Here is a 17,500-nt window from a genome sequence, read left to right as displayed (position 1 = left end):
TCTGGAATATATAAATAAGCATTAAATAGTGAATTACAAAGGAAAAGGGTTAAAAATAGTTGTAGGGAGGAAAAGTAATTCTCATTAGAAGAATCGGGAAAAGAAGCCTTAAGAAAGAGGTTAAAGTGAGAAGTATGGCAAAAAATTAGTATTAGCAGAGATGGAGATGTAAACTTTGCAGACAACTACCTGTAGAATAGGGAGGTTGGTATGAGGAGGGACATAGTGGGGAAACTAGACAGAATGCAATTAAAGATGGTGTGCTACAGCAGAGAATCAAGGGAGATGAATGATGGTTGAATAGGCATTGTTGAGTGAATTACTTATAACTACAGGTATAGTTAAAAAAAACCCTTGCTGGCCTGTCACCTTACTATAAAATTCATTTTAATGAGGCTTTTGAAGGGTCATAGATGTATGCATGCAAAGGTTTTAGAATATGGTCATGTATTGAAAGATGAAGGCATGTATTTCAATGTGCCTTCATTCATGGTTAACATTAAAAGTGAGATTTCAACTTTACACAAGTTAAAGAAAATATTCTTTGAAGAAAATATTCTATTTGTGTATGATTGGGTTTATAAATTAAAAATACATATATATATATTGATGAACATTGCAAGAGCGTGGGTTTGACATGTTAGAGAGGGGAATGTAACCTTTAATTTAACCTTAGGTTTGTGATGTGTAATTGATAAGAAGGCTGTCTCCATTGATCAACACATCTCCTGGCCAGTGATGCAGATATCGGTCAGTACACAACTTTACATACAGAGCTGTTGCTGTTTTGTGGGAGACGTTGTCTATATATAATTGTACGTAGAGCGTCCCAGTAATCTTTCTTCACACAGATGTGTGGTGGCACTGGACTGTTGGATGGCAGACATTATTGGCATCCTTACGGTGGCGTCGGTGGAGCCATAGCATCCTGCAGGAGAAAGTGACCTCCGGCTGCTGGTGACAGGCCCTCCAGCACCTTGCATCAACTGTCAGCTTCTAGCGAATGTTTAGTCTGTGCCAGTGATGAGTGTTGTCAGACTCGTTGATTGGTAGTGTTGCCAGTCTTTGAGCATCAGTGTTGTAAGAGTCTTGAGAGACTCCAAATATATTATTTATTGGTTTTATTTTTTTTTTTAATTTTTTCCCCTCTGCAATGTGTGCAGTTGTTCTCCGGAGACTCTTCAAGGTATCCATATGAGGTATCCTTAATGAAACAAGAGCTGGTGTATTGATGAAAAAGCAAGGAGTGGGGGGACCCAAAGGTGAGTTTTTTCCAAACTAATGTGAAGTGCAAGAATACTGTAAAATCAAAGAACTGGCAGCAAAAATAACCTGGTTTTCGTGCCCATCAGTTTTTTTGCAAAATTTTAGTTTTTTTAGCTAGCACGAAGTCTGCCTAATTTAATGTGAATCTTAAGGCCCATCCAGACTAGCAACCCTGATCTGTGGGCATGCCCATTAATGGGCATGTTAGACTGCTGACACAGTTAAATGCCCCAAGTGCCCATCGTGCTTATTCAGTTAAATGCCCAAAAACCCATAATGCAAAATTATTAAGGTCGTGCCCAGTAACTGGATCTATGACCCTGCTAGAAGTAAGTTAATAAGTGAACCCACAGCAAGATTTCCTCCCACATCCCATGTCTACTAGAGGTTCACATTTCACCATGTCAATGGCTAAAGCACAAACGCTAATTGAAGCAAGCCACCTGCATGTTTTGTCTAACGTTGATTGAATTTTGTCTAAAGCAGCAACTAGCACAATGATAAACTTTTAATCAGTGTAAGCTTGAAAATTAATGTTCATGGACAAGTGTGAAGCTGAAATGCTATAAAGAGTAACAAAAAACAATTATCAAGGTGTACAAACCATCTTCAAAATGCTACGGGCCATACACACATACCACAAGCTACTGGCATCAAACACTGGGGCTATTCATCAACTCTGTTGTGGACACCATTTGGACACCATTCACGGACAGGCCTGGCAGAATTTGCCAGCAACAGCGCTGCTGGACTGACACACCAGATCATCTGGACGTGGCTTCTAACTGCAATTTCAGAACAATGTTTAAGCAATTTCATTGAACCATTTTGCTTCTAACTGCAATTTCACAACAATGTTTAAGCAATTTCATTGAACCATTTTAAAACAGCAATTTTAATGATGAATCCTTGAATGAATTTAATTGCTAATTAATTTATTTAAAAATATTTGTTTTAAAAAACTCATGTACACTAATTTAATTTTTGTGTACTTGATTCAAATATTTTGGTTAAAAACTTGCGTACACTAATTTAATTTAATTTTGATTAAAAAGCTAAAAAAAAAAATTGCAAATGCAACTATAATCTTAAATTATATCTGCAAGAAATTTTTTGTAACCAAATTAATTCTCATCTCTGCTGTGCTGTACAATCTTAATCTTCAGCAATCTTAATGAACCTTGAGTAAAAAGTAAAAAAATTAAATTGTAATAAATTTGGTAGAAATCTTGTAATGGTTACAAATCTGTTACAAGTAACCATGTTAAATAACAAAGTTTTAGTTTAGTTAACTAGTTGTAGTAATGTAGTTTTTAGTCTATACTTTATACTTACATATTATAAAGGGGGTTACCAAATCAAGCTGTAGTTTGAACTGAAGTTTTCTTATCCTTTTAGAGTCTTAAAGGAAAAATATAATAGATTACTTGTTGCACACAATAAATGACTTACTATATATAGTTTTTCCTTTGGAGATTTTGCCTTGTTGCACACAACCATTACTGAATTTTTTCAAAATAAATTATGTTAGAATAACAGATTTAACACAAACAGATTTAACACAGATTTCCCCCAATTTCTTGCAGTCCTTGCATGTTATATCAGGCAAAGCAGAGGAAAGAGCTAGATGGTGGTACCTCTAGTTTTTGGTACGAGTACAACTGGCTCCCAGAATTTTCATATCATAAGAGGGTGATGCCCAATCTGACATAACCACACATTTCTTGTTATCACAAAGATTTGTTAGGATAATAAGGACAGAGATTGTTGACAAACTGTTGAAACAAAGAAACTGATCATCTGTCAGCATTGTGATCACCACCTCCATCTTTATTACCATAACCATTGAGATTTTCCTGTCCAGTTGTGCTAGGTACTTTTCACCTTCACCTTGCTGTTTGCTGTGCCAAGTACCAAAATTGCCCTCTTCATGAAATGAATGATGATTAGCTCAGCTCCATTCTGAAATAATAATTAACAATGTTCATTAGCAATGTTATTAACAATAGCATTTATAATAAATGTTTTTTCTATTCACTAGATACCAAGCTGGCAATCCCACATCAAGTGACATACAAATCTTTGTACTCATTTAGCCCTAGAGTAGAGGGGACAGCCTTGTGGAAAAACCCTTCTACATATCCCACATAGTAACAGTAGTAACGAAAGTGATCACAATTTTTTTTCATATAGTATAAGACTGTCAGAAAGAAAAACTGCCTTTAAAAGCTATACAGTAATGATGCTTTCTTTTCATAAGAGACTGTATGAAAGAGTAACTGTACTAAATGTATACACTCCATCACCAAATTAATGCTTTCTCCTCATACACTTACCTATCTGAAAGAATAACTAGTGATTGATTGTATATGAAATGTCACCATCAAAAGTTAATGATGTCCAGCCAAAAATAATAACTACATCCATTGTATATGCAGCATTACCATCACCAAACTTATGTCTGAGAGCATCAAAAATATCTTCAACCTCATAAATTGTTTTTCTTTTTCTAATGAAGATCTGTATATAGTCACATCTTTTATGATATTATACAAATATGCCAACAGTATCAATAAAGAAATAAATGTCCAACTGTTGTCTTTAACCTCAATTCTAATAAGGAAATGTTTAAGTATTTTTCCTAGGAATAAAAACTTCTTAATCTATTCAATACTGGGACACATGTTTACCTTGATATTTGTGTACGATAAGGCCATTTTATTGACATTAGGAAGACTCTAAGGAGGTCAGAAGATTAATGACCACAGTCTTCATTATTTCAGTCTCCCACACAAGTTTCTAAAGCTGTATAAAATGGTCAAATAGTAAACAGAATGAATATGGAAACATCATGGTACTGAAGGAGTTAACCAAATATTCATGACTAGATTAATGAAAGCAAATCCTCAGATTTTTTCAAGTCAAAGAAAAATTACTTTTTTTCTAACATTACAAGTCTCCCAAAGTGAGAATGGTATGACTGTTGAAATGTGAAGGAAGGTCAAGTACAATTACATAAGCCAAGTAACCTGCCATACTTATTTCTGTGTGAACTTTGCTCTCTCACCATGACCATTTTCAAAGGCCATAGAGATGATTTGCTTTGTAATTAACACTCTTTTCAAAACTCTAAAAATCTTGTTAATCTGTACCTAAGGTCATGTAAACATGCTTAAAAACCCATATAGCTTCAACTATAACCTTTTGAAATAGACCATGGAGATAATTTGGCAGGTTATCAACATTATTTCTTTAAAATATGTAGAACCACATGAACACCCTTAGAAACCCATGTAGCTTCATCAATAGCCTTTTAAAATAGTGGAGGTAGAGTTCAGGTATGTTTCAGAGTACAGTCCTCATACTTATCTCGCAAAGACAACACTACCAGAAGGCATCAATATTCAATGCTGAGAGAGAAAGAGTGAGGAGAAACATGAATGGATCATCTACTGCCTCTTCTTCCTTCTGGCTGCCTGGTCACTGCTGTAAGAGTACAATTCAATGAGCTTGCAGTAATGTCAGTGGTTAATAACAGCAGTAATATTAAGAAGAACAATCAAAATGGAAGTACAGCCAACTCTCGATTAACGCACTTGAATAATGTGATTTTGATTTAACAAGTCTTAATATTCAAGGAGATACAATTAAATAATGCGTTTTAATCAATTTAACGTGGGCTGACTCGATGACGTCATATGCACCCACACTGCTTCTGGTGGGAACCACACAAAAAAAATAAAAAAATGAAATAAAAAAAACAAGAAACTTAACAAGAGAAGCTACTTCAGGCTACAAAACAGTATCCATGAACACATAGGGAGACATTGTTGCCATGCTAATGAAGGATACTAGCAGGTTGCCAGTAAATCACCTTCCGAGATGTTATGATCTCATATATATTTATATTCACAAAACAACTTCATTAGTGTTTTACAAGCCTTACCACCAAGAGAGGATTGTTTTGTGATGCACAAAGTGAAATCTTGCACGGAACACCAAAAACAAAGCAGATGAGGCATTATTTTGTCCACCACTGATCGGTAGCGGTCGCTTCTTCTGAATCCCTTTAGCTTGTGTGTTACATTCACCACAATATTTGTGTTTCTGCCCCTCTATTGCCTCGTATAATGGATATTTTATCTTTGTATTCATATATGATCATGCCATGAGGATCACCTTGACTCCGTGGCACTGACTTATAGTTCAGAGACGCTCTGTTCCCTATCACAGTCCTCACTCCTCACTCAGTCTGGAGCTAACACTTACTGTGAGTGGATCATTTCTCTGCGTTTCCACCTAGCGTCCTATACTATTGCATCCAAGTGCTCTTCAACTTCCTCATAGGAAAGTGATTCGCAGAAATCATGGAAGACTGTAACCATTAAAAAGAAGGGAAGTGTTAGATTGCTATGCTAAGGGGAGAAAAGACCTCAGTGATTATCCATGTGATGGGACTGAGGGAGAGCATCCTTTTTTTTCTACATCATGTGGGCTTTCACAAGAATTTATGGGCTAAAGGAGGTACTTTTTGGAGTACCTCCTATCTGAAAGCCCATCTGCTAGGGAAATGTTAACCCTGAGTAAGGAAGCCCTACCTACACTTGGACCGTGGCCAGGATTCAAACCCGTTTGCTTGAAAACCACTCAGACCCCAAAGCATGCGTGGTTCCACTGTACCACGGAGGTATACCATCACAGCTATAAAAGGAGAATGCGTGTTTTTATTGGTTCCATGACCTAGTGATGTATTAATAGTTCCTTTTAAAGTTTGAGTTACAACTCAATTAGGCAGACTATCCCAGTGGCCAGGAACATAAGCACCCTTCCCCCACTATTACCATTGTTTTCTATGAGAAAGTTATGTTTAAAATAGTGCATTTTTTAATAACGTGACATCTCCAGGATCATAACCTTCACATTAATTGAGATTTGACTGTATATGATAAGAAGAAGAGAGAAAGACTGGAAAAGAAGTGCAATGCCTGTGTGATGTAAGACAGAAAGGGATAGCTGAAGAAGAAACAAAGAACAGTTGGGAAAAGGTTCTCAAACAGTGATCTTCATAGAAACATAGAAAGAGAGAGAGAGAGAGAGAGAGAGAGAGAGAGAGAGAGAGAGAGAGAGAGAGAGAGAGAGAGAGAGAGAGAGAGAGAGAGAGAGAGAGAGAGAGAGAGAGAGAGAGAGAGAGAGAGAGAGAGAGAGAGAGAGAGAGAGAGAGAGAGAGAGAGAGAGAGAGAGAGAGAGAGAGAGAGAGAGAGAGTATTTGTGAGTAACATCAACCTTGTACTCCTTTTAGATTTCATTACATTACATAACAAAATTACATTATATTTTAGTGCACAACATGCAAGGAAGAACTGAAAGGACAACAGTGCATGGCCTGGAGATCAACATGCTGTAGAGAATTTAAATCAAATGCGGAGTATGGGCCAATCAGATCAACCTTTTTGTTAATTAGTCCAGGTTAGTGAGGTTTTACTGTAGTGCATAATACCACAAGGCTTTGCATATCACTACCCAACCTTCACAACCCTCACTCTATAAAAGCTTCCTAATAACTCAGCACTAACAGCCTTAAAACTGCATCCATTCCATTTATCTCCCAGCCCAATTAAGAACTAATTCCTTCTCATGCTGTTATATCATTCCTGCTCTTAGTGACAGCAGAGAGTGGGTGAGAAGCTTCACAGTCCTGGCAGCCACACAGTTAGTGGCATCAACAGCAGCTGCTACCACACTTTCAACAAGTTTTCTATATTACTTTAGGAGTTAATTAACCTTTGATTCAACCTAAGACATTCATTTCTATGCAAAGATATAAGTAGGTGCATCACAGCAGACAGAATGACAATGACTCAAAACATGTCATTCTTCCAGCACTGAAGACAAAATATTAAGGCCTCCCTTGGTATATACATATTTCTTCCTGCACAACTTGAATAAAAAAAAATTTAATTATTGTTACAGTAACTCCCAATATTCACAGGTTCAATCATCACAGATTTGATCATTTGTGCATTGGCAACAGAAGGAAAATATTTATAATATAATCTTTTGTAGAACTTGCTAGCAATTCAAATCTCACATGTAATGCAGCTAATCAAGCCACACACACTTGGGTATGGACACACACATACACGTTAAGTGGAAGTCAAAAGAAATTTTGGCGAAAACCAGAAAACTTGCTGGATATACAGAATATAAGAACACTTGGACTAAGAGGAGTATAAATATGGAAGAAAGGGAAAAAGAAAGAAATGAGAAATAAAACTAAGGAAAAAAAAAGAGAAGGACAGAGAACAAGAAGAAATTTTACTGGAAAGTACAGGACAAAAGGGTCAGGAAATTGTATATCTAGAAGGGACACAAATAAAAAAAAATAAATAAATAAATAAATAAATAAAAAAAAAAAAAAAAAAAATACACTAAAGGGGCTATCACACTGGCCTATGATACGCAGAATGCGGGCCATGGTTCTTGGTATGAAACCAGGAACACTAGGTATCACACACAAGCTGCCCGCGTTCTTGCTATGCTAGGCAAACGGCCCACCAACCAAGACAGAGCCTAATCAAAATAAACCACAACAAAACCATGCTGTTTATACCTCAGCCTGTGCTTTGTCCTGGAACTGCATTTGCACTTCCTCTTGTTGAAGAAAAGTAAGTAAACGAAACTAGAGAAAAGCTGAGACGTGCATGACGGCAACTTTAGAGTCAGAGGTGGTTGCCAAGAGTCCAAACTATCGACATGATATACATATATTTTACCTTTCTAAATTGATGATATATTATTTAATATTTCAATATGCAAAATTTAGTCACATTCTTTTTAGTTCAAATAAAAAGTTTTTTATTACATATATTATGTTTACTTTTCCATTGGGATAGCATATGGAGAAGTGGGATGGATATGAAGCCATCCCAACTTGGTTCTGCTAATCCCAGGCAAGTTCCAGCTATCTGGAGCGGATGTTCCTGGTTCCGCGTATCATATGCCAGTGTGATAGGGCCTTAAGAGTAATGCATACAAATCATAGTTGGAGTAATATCAGGGGTACTGGAAGAGAGAGGCTATATATTAGAAAAGACCAGACATGGTATGTATAACAAAGACAAAGTTAAGTGAAGACGTCTAATTAAATTTTAAGGAACAGGGATATAATGTTTGGAGGAAAGACAGAAGTGGAAAAGCAGGAGTATTAATAATGGCTCAAGATGATATTTATGTGGAAGAAGTACAATATGGAGGTGGATTGACAGATTTTAAGTATAACAATTAAGACCAGTGGAAGGGAAAGGAGGAGAATCATAGTAGTATATGTACCATTGAAGACTTATACATGGAGGCTGAATAAGCAAAAGGAAATGCAAGAGAAAGTGGTAAAATGCTTAAACAACATGCTGAGGAAGGACAGAAAAGTACTTCTCATGGGAGACTTTAACTGCAAAAAAGTAAATCAAGAAGAAATGGAAATGAATGGTTATAATGGATGATGGGGAAAGAAGTGCTACAAGTGGAATGGTAAACTTAGTGGAGCAATGAGTGAAGTACTGTACAAGATACAGAGGAGGGCCATCTGTACCTGACCTGGTGTTCATAAAAAAAGCAGAGCCTTGTCTAACCATTGAACATCATAGCTCAATAGGGAACAGTGGTCATGTGGTTTAGGAAGCTGAATTGGAAATTGGAAAATATTGAAATGCAAAGAGGGTCACAAAAAACAAAGACTGAATCACGCCAAGACAAATTTTGAAGGACTAAGTAAATACTTTGGTAATATCAACTGGAAAAAATTCAGGGATGGTAAAACAGTGTAGAAGTATGAAATATTGTAAGAAAAGTACAATGAGGGGTGAAGAGGTATGTTCCCATATAAAGATTAAAGGTGAGTAAATACATGTAGTATAATGCTAGATGTGTAAAAGCTAAGAAAATTAAGAATGTAGCTTGGAAGAAATTAAAGATGCAACAAAATTATGACAATAAGAAGCAATATAAAATGGCATGAAATTAATGTTAGAATAAGAAGGAAAGTTTGAAAGGGACTTAGTAAAGAGATGTGAAGAAGAACTGAAGTTTTTTATAGGAATGTAAATGGAAAGATGACAAATAGAGAGGCCACTGATAAGTTACCTAATTAAGGGAAATAGAATATATGAAAAAGCTGAAGTGAGTGAGCTTTTGAGAGCTTTAGATTGGCATTTAATGTACAAGATCTTTTAGAACCAAACAATGTGACAAAGGAAGGATTAACGAACATTGCAGTGCAAAAACAGAAAATCAAGAAATCATTAGGGAAGGTGTATGTTAGAACAGCAATGGGGCCAGATGGAGTGTCAGGATGAACACAAAGAGAATGTAGAGATCAGCTGGTGGAACTAATTTGGGATGTGATTAACAGCTATTTGATGGAAGGGAAAGTACCAAGAGTGGAAAAAGAGCATATTTAGTGCCTATATACAAAGGAGGAAAAAAGGCCCGACCCCTAAATTAAAGACCAGTGTCACTGACTAGAATTGTGAGAAAGGTGTATGAAACTGTGATGAAGGGAAAATGGGTGGAATACCTGATATTAAGTAAAATTATAAATAACTCAAATTTGGTTTAAAAAAGGAAAACATTGTAGTATGTAACAAATTATTGTAGTTTCTATAAAAGAGTAATGGATGAGGTACAAGGAAGAGATGGATTGGTCAACACAGTGTGTCTGGATATCAAAAAGGCATTTAACAAAGTACTACAAAAAAGACTCTTATCTACTTTCATGCAACTTTTCTTCAAATTTGGACACACTTTCTGCTTCTACAATATTTTTACCCAATCTGTTCCGGATGTCCACCTTTCAATGTGGAAAACTAAACTGTTCCTCAAACAGTGACTTTTCATGATCTCCTTGGGGTGTCGTCTTGTTCATCTGTGTGCATCCTCCGGCAGTGAACCCTGTAATATACAACTAGGTAAATACACACACACTCCTATGCCTCAGTGGAGGAGATCCCAGCAAGATCAAGCAAATTGGCAAAAAAATCCAGAATGCAAAGAGATATGGGTAAAAAGTGATGCAAATTTAGATGAAAGGGAAAGAGAAGAAACTAATAAATGAAGCTAAAGAAAAAAACAAGGTAAGGACAGTAAGTGAGAAGAAGACCTTTTACTGGAGAGTACTGGACTCTAAGTTAAGGATGTGGTATGTCAAAGAGAAAGAGGAGGAATTAGTGGAAGAGAGAATAGAGACAGCAAGAAATTGAAAGTGGCCTATACTCATGTGAACAGGCTTATCTCAGGGAGTATTGAACTTAATGATTATTTAGAAGAATCAAAGCCTGACATAATGGCAATTACAAAAACTAAACTGAGTGGTGAACTATTACAGGACAGTGTCAGCAATGGACAGTATACTATTTGAGCAAAAAAAACTGAAAAGATACAACAGGGGGGGCAGTCATGATACTGACCAAAAACAATTCAAGAGACCAAAGTTAGCCCTGGAGAAGGCATGAAGTGAACTGGATTACACTAAAAGCAGAAGCCAAAAATATGGAAAAAAGAGAATTTGCTGTATGCTATGTGCCACCAAAAATGAGAGTGTGGAGTGAACTTGAGTATGCCAGGATGCAAAGACACACAAAACTCTCAATAATCAAAGCATTAGAAGGATGCAAGATAACAATTACGGGAGATTTCAACTGCAAATAGGTATGTTAAGAGGAAATGACAAGGGTAGGGAGTGAAATGATTATGCAACATGCTATGGCACAGTAGGTTCAAGAAAACACCAGATTTAGGAATGATGATGAACCCTCAAGACTAGACCTAATATTTACAAAGAAACCAGAGATTGTGGATGAAATCAAATATAAACGTCTCATTGGAAAAAAGTGATCATATGTTGCTGGAACTAGAACTAAAGGAAGATATATACATAAGAAGAGAAGAGGAAAATAGACAGGGGAGGCTAATATATAGCAAAACAGATTTTAGTTGATTCAGAAAATACCTCTAAGAATCAGATAGGGAGATCTATTCAGCAGAAGTGGGTGTGGAAGAAAAATAGATGACTCTGGTAGAAATTTACAATAAAGGAGTGGATAAATATGTCCTAAGGTTAAAACAAAGACATTTATGAAAGAATGGTTTAACAGAAGGTGTGAGAAGGCAAAAGAAAGAAGCAGCAGCATGGAATAAATGGAAAAAAAAATTAAACATCCAAGAAAGTGGCAAGAGCATACTAATGCAAGAAATTAATATGTACAAATATGAACATAACATAACATAACATAAATAATAGGATAACAAAGGGCCACCAGGGCCCATCTAGGTTATCCTGTTTCAGTCGCACAGTGACCTCGTCATCAGTACTTAAAGATACACTTACAAGTACACAATACATTATATACTAATTCTAAATATTTGGCCCATTAACAGGGCTAAGTCCTACAGCGAATTCCTCTACAATCTGTGATCCCCATACATGGGGATCATGTCTTGTTTAACTATAGTAAATTTCTTATAAAAACTATCATGCAGCGCTATACATAATTATAAATCTAAGAAATTTAAGTGCTTATCTAATCTGTTTTTAAACATTGTCAAACTAGTTCTATTTACAACCCTCTCTGGCAATGCATTCCAGAAGTCTACCACCCTATGACTAAAGAAATATTTTCTTATATCTAACGTGCAGCCTTGCTTTCTAATCTTCCTGCCATGATTTCTAGTCCTATTTCCCTCCTCTAAGATAAAGAAAGATCTCACATCTATGTAGTTTGTATCTGAGAACATTTTAAATAACTCTATCATATGGAGAAAGAAGAAAAAACTATGAGAACATAATTGACAAATGTAAAAACCAGCCAAACCTCTTCTGTAGATATAGAAATGGAAAACCGAAAAAAACAAATATGAAACAGAGAAACTTTGTTACCATAATACAGAGAACAATGAGGATATCTATGGCCGAGGTCACGAAAAAGCACTTTTAAGTTGCTTTTATGAGAGAGTGACTGGAACGAGGAAGACAAGCAAACACATAGATCACCTCCCAAATGAAATAGAAGTCACACAAAAAGAAATTATGAGAATAATGAATAATCTGGATGTAAGCAAATCTCAGACTAGACCCAATTCCAAACTGAACACTAAAGGAATATAGAGAAGAACTAGCAGATAAGATTTACAATATAATTAAATATCCTCTTAAGGAAGGAAAAATATCTAGTCTGAATTAGAGCTACATCATACCAATCTATAAAAGGAGAAAATAAGAAAGATCCAAAAATTACAAGACAGGACAGTCAACTTCCATCTCGGTAATCAGTCATGGCCTGCCTGGTACTTGCTGCACTCACATCTTTACTCTATCTCACCTGGAATTCAGTATTATATAGGTCAATCGGTAGATGAGTTACTGTTTGTAGTAAGTCACAACAAAATTTTGAAAGAATATTAGACATTAACAGATGAAAATAATGAAAATAGGTAGATATGCTTCATACCCTGACTGCCATGTATGTCCTGATGGCTTCTTGATCCTTCTCTCATTTTTTTATGATGAAACAGCTACTCATGGCCTGTTCATCACATCTTTGGATCACCTAGTCACCTTTTTGTCATCTCTCATGATGCGTAGGATATACAGAAGCAGAATTCTCATTCCTCTACCAGAGATAAAAAATAATTTACCAACTATAAATAGCCACCAAGAATCTTTTGATTCCCTGCCTTACTGTTTCAAAAGACTAAAGTTCAGGCTTTATGATTTTTTATATGATGTTTTAACATATTTAAGAGATTAACGAGATTAATTTTCTTTTATCATGAAAAAGAGAAGCCTGACTAATCATCTATGGGACTTTTGAAAATAATCATGTTGAGAGTGAAGCATTACTGAACACAGGCTTCTAGTTCAAGATACTGTTAAACCACGATATCTCGGATCCCAATAACTCAGATTTCGCAATGAGTCAGACTCTGACTCATTTTGTTTTCTATTAATATTATCAAAAATCTAATTTCAACAAAAAATTGCATTTTGTTGTAGTTTGAAATGATACCAAACAAAATTGGATCAGAGTTTATACTAATTTTGTGAAAATTTTTGAAACGTATAAAGCATCTTCATATATTCGCTCCTAAAGATTTTTCATAATTTCATCCTTGTTTTGTTATTTGCATTCATCTGATAGACATGAAATTTTCACACATGATTTAAAACTGAATGAATAAATCCTGGAATTTTTTTGAGTGAGTGTGTGTGTGTATGTGTGTGGATGGAGGAGGAGAAATTCATATAAGTCGGACATTTACGTTTGTCAGACCAACCTTTCCCGCTATTAGTCTGAGTTAGCAACGGTCAACAGTACACTGGTTTTCAAGTGTTTTTACAGCTTTTGTGAAAGATCAAAATGACTTCTTCATTATGAAAACAAGAAACAGTCTTCGGAACCTAGCAAACTATTTGTAGCCTTGGAGAATGGTGAGAGCAAAGCATTTCTGACTACTAATCTGTGTTAAGTTATGCAAACATCTCATTTCATATAGCTACCCACAATAAATGGACTTTTACTTACTACACATATAAATAACCACAAAGAATCTTATGTTTCTCTGCCTTGCTTTTGTAGTATGAACACACCTTGCCCTGCACTTATTCGTAGAGGTATTGGAGCACCACCTCCACCATGGCAGGGGTGACAAGCCATGCAGCACTGAGCATGCCGAGAGATCACCTCTACTCGTGCCACCATGCCCTGCACCCTGTCATCTGCCACGAGCCTCCATCACAGCACCTCTTTTCTGTGGAAGGAAGGCAGATTAAGTACTCACTCACACTTACTTATACAGATCACTCCAAACCTGTTAACCCAAAATTTTAAAAATGACGACTCCAAATCCACTCTCGAAGTCCCCTTCTGGGAAGAGGAACAGAAATGTCCCCAGGTCAGATAGCTCTCTTGTTGGCAACCCCAAAATGCCTTGACACCTCCCTCAACTTTTCTTCATTAACTTCTGCAACATCTGCAGTCTTGATCTAATTTTCAATCAGTAGAACACCACCACTCCTCTACTAAAACTCATATTTTCCTCACCAAAACACAGCTGTCTGAGGCAACTAACAGTAACCCCTTCTCTGTTCCCTCCTACTTCCTCATTTTCATTTTCGTTCCAAAGATGGATGTTGCATCTATGTGCAAAACGACTTAACTTGTTCTCGTGCCCACGCTCTCCAATCTTTCGAGTTTTCCACCATCTGGCTTTGACTCAACAGTCACTCTCTAGATAACTATATTTATCTGTGCTCTCTAAATCTCCCCTAACTCCTCTGACTATAGTAAACTCTTTGACTATTTAACTTCCAAAGTGGAGCACACTCTGTCCCTCTACCCTTTTTGCAGAGACCTCCATCCTCGGAGATTTCAGTGTTCACCACCAGCCTTGGCTTTTCTCTCCCTTTACTGACCACCCTGGTGAATTAGCCATCAACTTTGCTATCTTTCATGACCTAGAGCAACTGATGCAACACCCTACTCGTATCCCTAACCATCTTGTAGATAAGCCTAACATTCTTGATCTTTTGCTCACTTCTAATCCTTCAGCTTATGCTATTACCCTATCTTCTCTGTTGGGCTCCTCTGGTCACAATCTCATTTCTGTATCTTGTCCTATTTCTCCAATCCCTCCTCAGGGTTCCCTGAAGCAGAGGTGCCTCTGGCATTTTACCTCTGCCAGATGGGGGTACCTGAGGAGGTATTATGCTGAATTTCCCTGGAATGATTACTGTTTCCATGCCAGAGCCCATCTCTATGTGCTGAACACATAATGGAGGTGATAGTGTCTGGCATGGAAGCATACATTCCTCATTCTTTTTCTCAACTTGAATCTTCTAAACCTTAGTTTAGCACAATGCCTATTCTCATGCTCTACATGATAGGGAGGTTGCCCACAAAAGATACTTGAGCCTTCCATCTCTCAAATCTCATGCACTTTATATTTTTGCCTGGAATCATGGGAAGTACATTCTTCAACTTGTCAAACACTCTTTCATAAATAGAAAATGTCAAAATCTTTCAAACTCCAAGTCTACTTGTCACTTCTCAATCTTCTATCTGATCGCCAGTATGGCTTCCATCAAGATCACTCTACTCGTGATCTCCTGGCGTTCCTTACCGAGTCTTGGTCATCCTCTTTTAGAGATTTCGGTGAAACTTTCGCTGTTGCGTTAAGACATATCAAAAGCTTTTGATAGAGTCTGGCACAAAGCTTTGATTTCAAAACTGCCCTCCTACGGTTTCTATCCTTCTCTGCAACTTTATCTCAAATTTTCTTTCATAATGGTTGTATTGCTGCTGTGGTAGACAGCCACTGTTCTTCTCCCAAATCTAGTAATAGTGGTGTTCCTCATAGTTCTATCCTATCACCCACTTCTTTCTCTATTCATTAATGACCTTAACCAAACTTCTTGCCCTATCCACTCCTATGCTGATGATACCACCCTAAATCTTTCCACATCTTTTCAGAGATGACCAGCCTTTCAGGAAGCCAACAGATCACGCAGGGACGCCACAGAATGCCTGCCTTCTGATCTCTCTGAGATTTCTGATTGGGACATAAAAAACAGTAGTCTTCAAAAACTAAATTCCTCCATCTATCAACTCGACAAAACCTTCCCAACAACTATCCCCTCTTCTTCAATGACACTCAGCTGTCTCCCTCTTCCACAATGAATATCCTCGGTCTGTCCTTTGCTCACAATCTTAACTGGAAACTTCACATCTCATCTCTTACTTAAACAGCTTCTGTAAAGATATGCGTTCTGTGGTGTTTCCACCAGTTTTTCTTGCCCCTCCAACTGCTAACTATGTACAAGGGCTTTATCCATCTTCGTATTGAGTACCCTTTGCATGTTTGGGGGGTTTCACTCAGAACTTTATTAGATAGGGGGGAATCAAAAACTTTTCATCCATCAACTCTCCTCCTCGGACTGACTGTCTTCAGCCTCATTCTCACAGCCAAAATGTTGCATCTCTTTCTATCTTTTTATTGTTATTTTCATGCTAACTGTTCTATACTGATCTTGGTAACTGCTTGCCTCCCCTCCTCCTGCTGCCCCATTGTACAAGGCTTTCTTCTTCCTCTCATCCTTATTCTGTCCAACTCTCTAATACAAGAGTTAACCAGTATTTTCAATCATTCATACCTTTCACTAGTAAACTCTGGAACTCCCTACCTGCTTCTGTTTTTCCATCTCCCTTAACTTCTTTTAAAAGAGAGGTGGCAAGACATTTGTCCCAGGCTTTTGACTAATTCTTCCAATCTTTTTTGGAGACTGCAATTCCAGTGGTCCTTTTTTCTAATATATATTTTTTTGTCCTTGGCGGTTCACCCTCTTACATAAATGAAAAAAAATTTCATTAAGGCCTTAATATTCCCAGTATGGAGACCTGAAAAAATGCCCTGCCAAGATGTCTCTGCCAAAGACCCGCCAAGAAAAAGAACCAGGAAGCCGCACCAAATTGACCCTCCAAAATGGCCCATAAAAAAAAAAAAAAAACGCCAAAAAAGTCCCTAGACAAAAATCCGCCAAAACGTCCTGCCAAAAATACCTGGCAAGAAAATCTCGTCAGAAACACCAGTCAAAATACCCCATCAAAAAGCCGAGTCAAAAAGTCCCACTAAAAAGCCCCGCCAAAGTGTTTCGCCAAAAAAGCCCGCCAAAAAAAAAAAAATACAAAAAGTACAAAAAATCCCGCCAAAAAGACCAGCAAAAATAAAATAAAAGTTGCGGCAAAAAGACCCGCCAAAAAAAAAAAAAAAAAAAAAAAAACACGAAAACGACCTGCCACGATGCCACAAAAATATATTGCCAAAATGCCCTGCCAGATAACCTGCCAAAAACCTCTCCACGAAGCCCCTCCAATGAGCCTCGCCAAAAAGAGCCCGCTAAATTCCATGCCAAAAGCCCTCCAAAAAGTCCCGATAAAAAGTCCCGCCAAAAAATCCCTCCAAAAGAGCCCTGCCAGAAATTCCCACCAAAAGACAAGACAAAATAAAATCTAAAAAAACCCTGCCCAAAAAATCCAGCTAAAACTCCCCACCATGAAGACTTGTAAAAATGTCCTGCTAAAATGTCTCTGCCTAAGGCCTGGCAAAAAAAAAAAAAAAAGACAAAGCCCCACCAAATTGACCCTCCAACATGCCCCGTCAATAAAAATCGCGTAAAAGTCCCGCC

At 37.2% G+C, this 17,500-nt stretch overlaps 1 long non-coding RNA gene across 3 annotated transcripts in view; it reads right to left on the bottom strand.

Annotated features, from left to right (window-relative positions):
- LOC123501956 overlaps positions 1–17,500 on the bottom strand; it is a 28,211-nt gene that overhangs the window by 636 nt on the left and 10,075 nt on the right. Inside the window, exons 2-8 of one of the 3 annotated variants that reach the window (XR_006673742.1) lie at positions 13,907–14,067; positions 10,090–10,212; positions 3,957–4,752; positions 3,104–3,228; positions 2,602–2,667; positions 1,905–2,051; position 1 (exon numbers count right to left, since the gene is read on the bottom strand). The exon at position 1 is cut by the window's left edge and continues 636 nt beyond it. This is a non-coding gene — a long non-coding RNA (uncharacterized LOC123501956). Of the gene's footprint in view, positions 2–1,229; positions 2,052–2,601; positions 2,668–3,103; positions 3,229–3,956; positions 4,753–10,089; positions 10,213–13,906; positions 14,068–17,500 lie in introns of those variants that run through there. The other 2 variants (XR_006673743.1, XR_006673744.1) reach the window with 2 other exon arrangements.

The sequence above is a fragment of the Portunus trituberculatus genome, chromosome 10 (assembly GCF_017591435.1).
Source record: "Portunus trituberculatus isolate SZX2019 chromosome 10, ASM1759143v1, whole genome shotgun sequence".
NCBI classification, from domain to species: domain Eukaryota; kingdom Metazoa; phylum Arthropoda; class Malacostraca; order Decapoda; family Portunidae; genus Portunus; species Portunus trituberculatus.
This window is presented reverse-complemented; position numbering and strand designations above follow the sequence as displayed.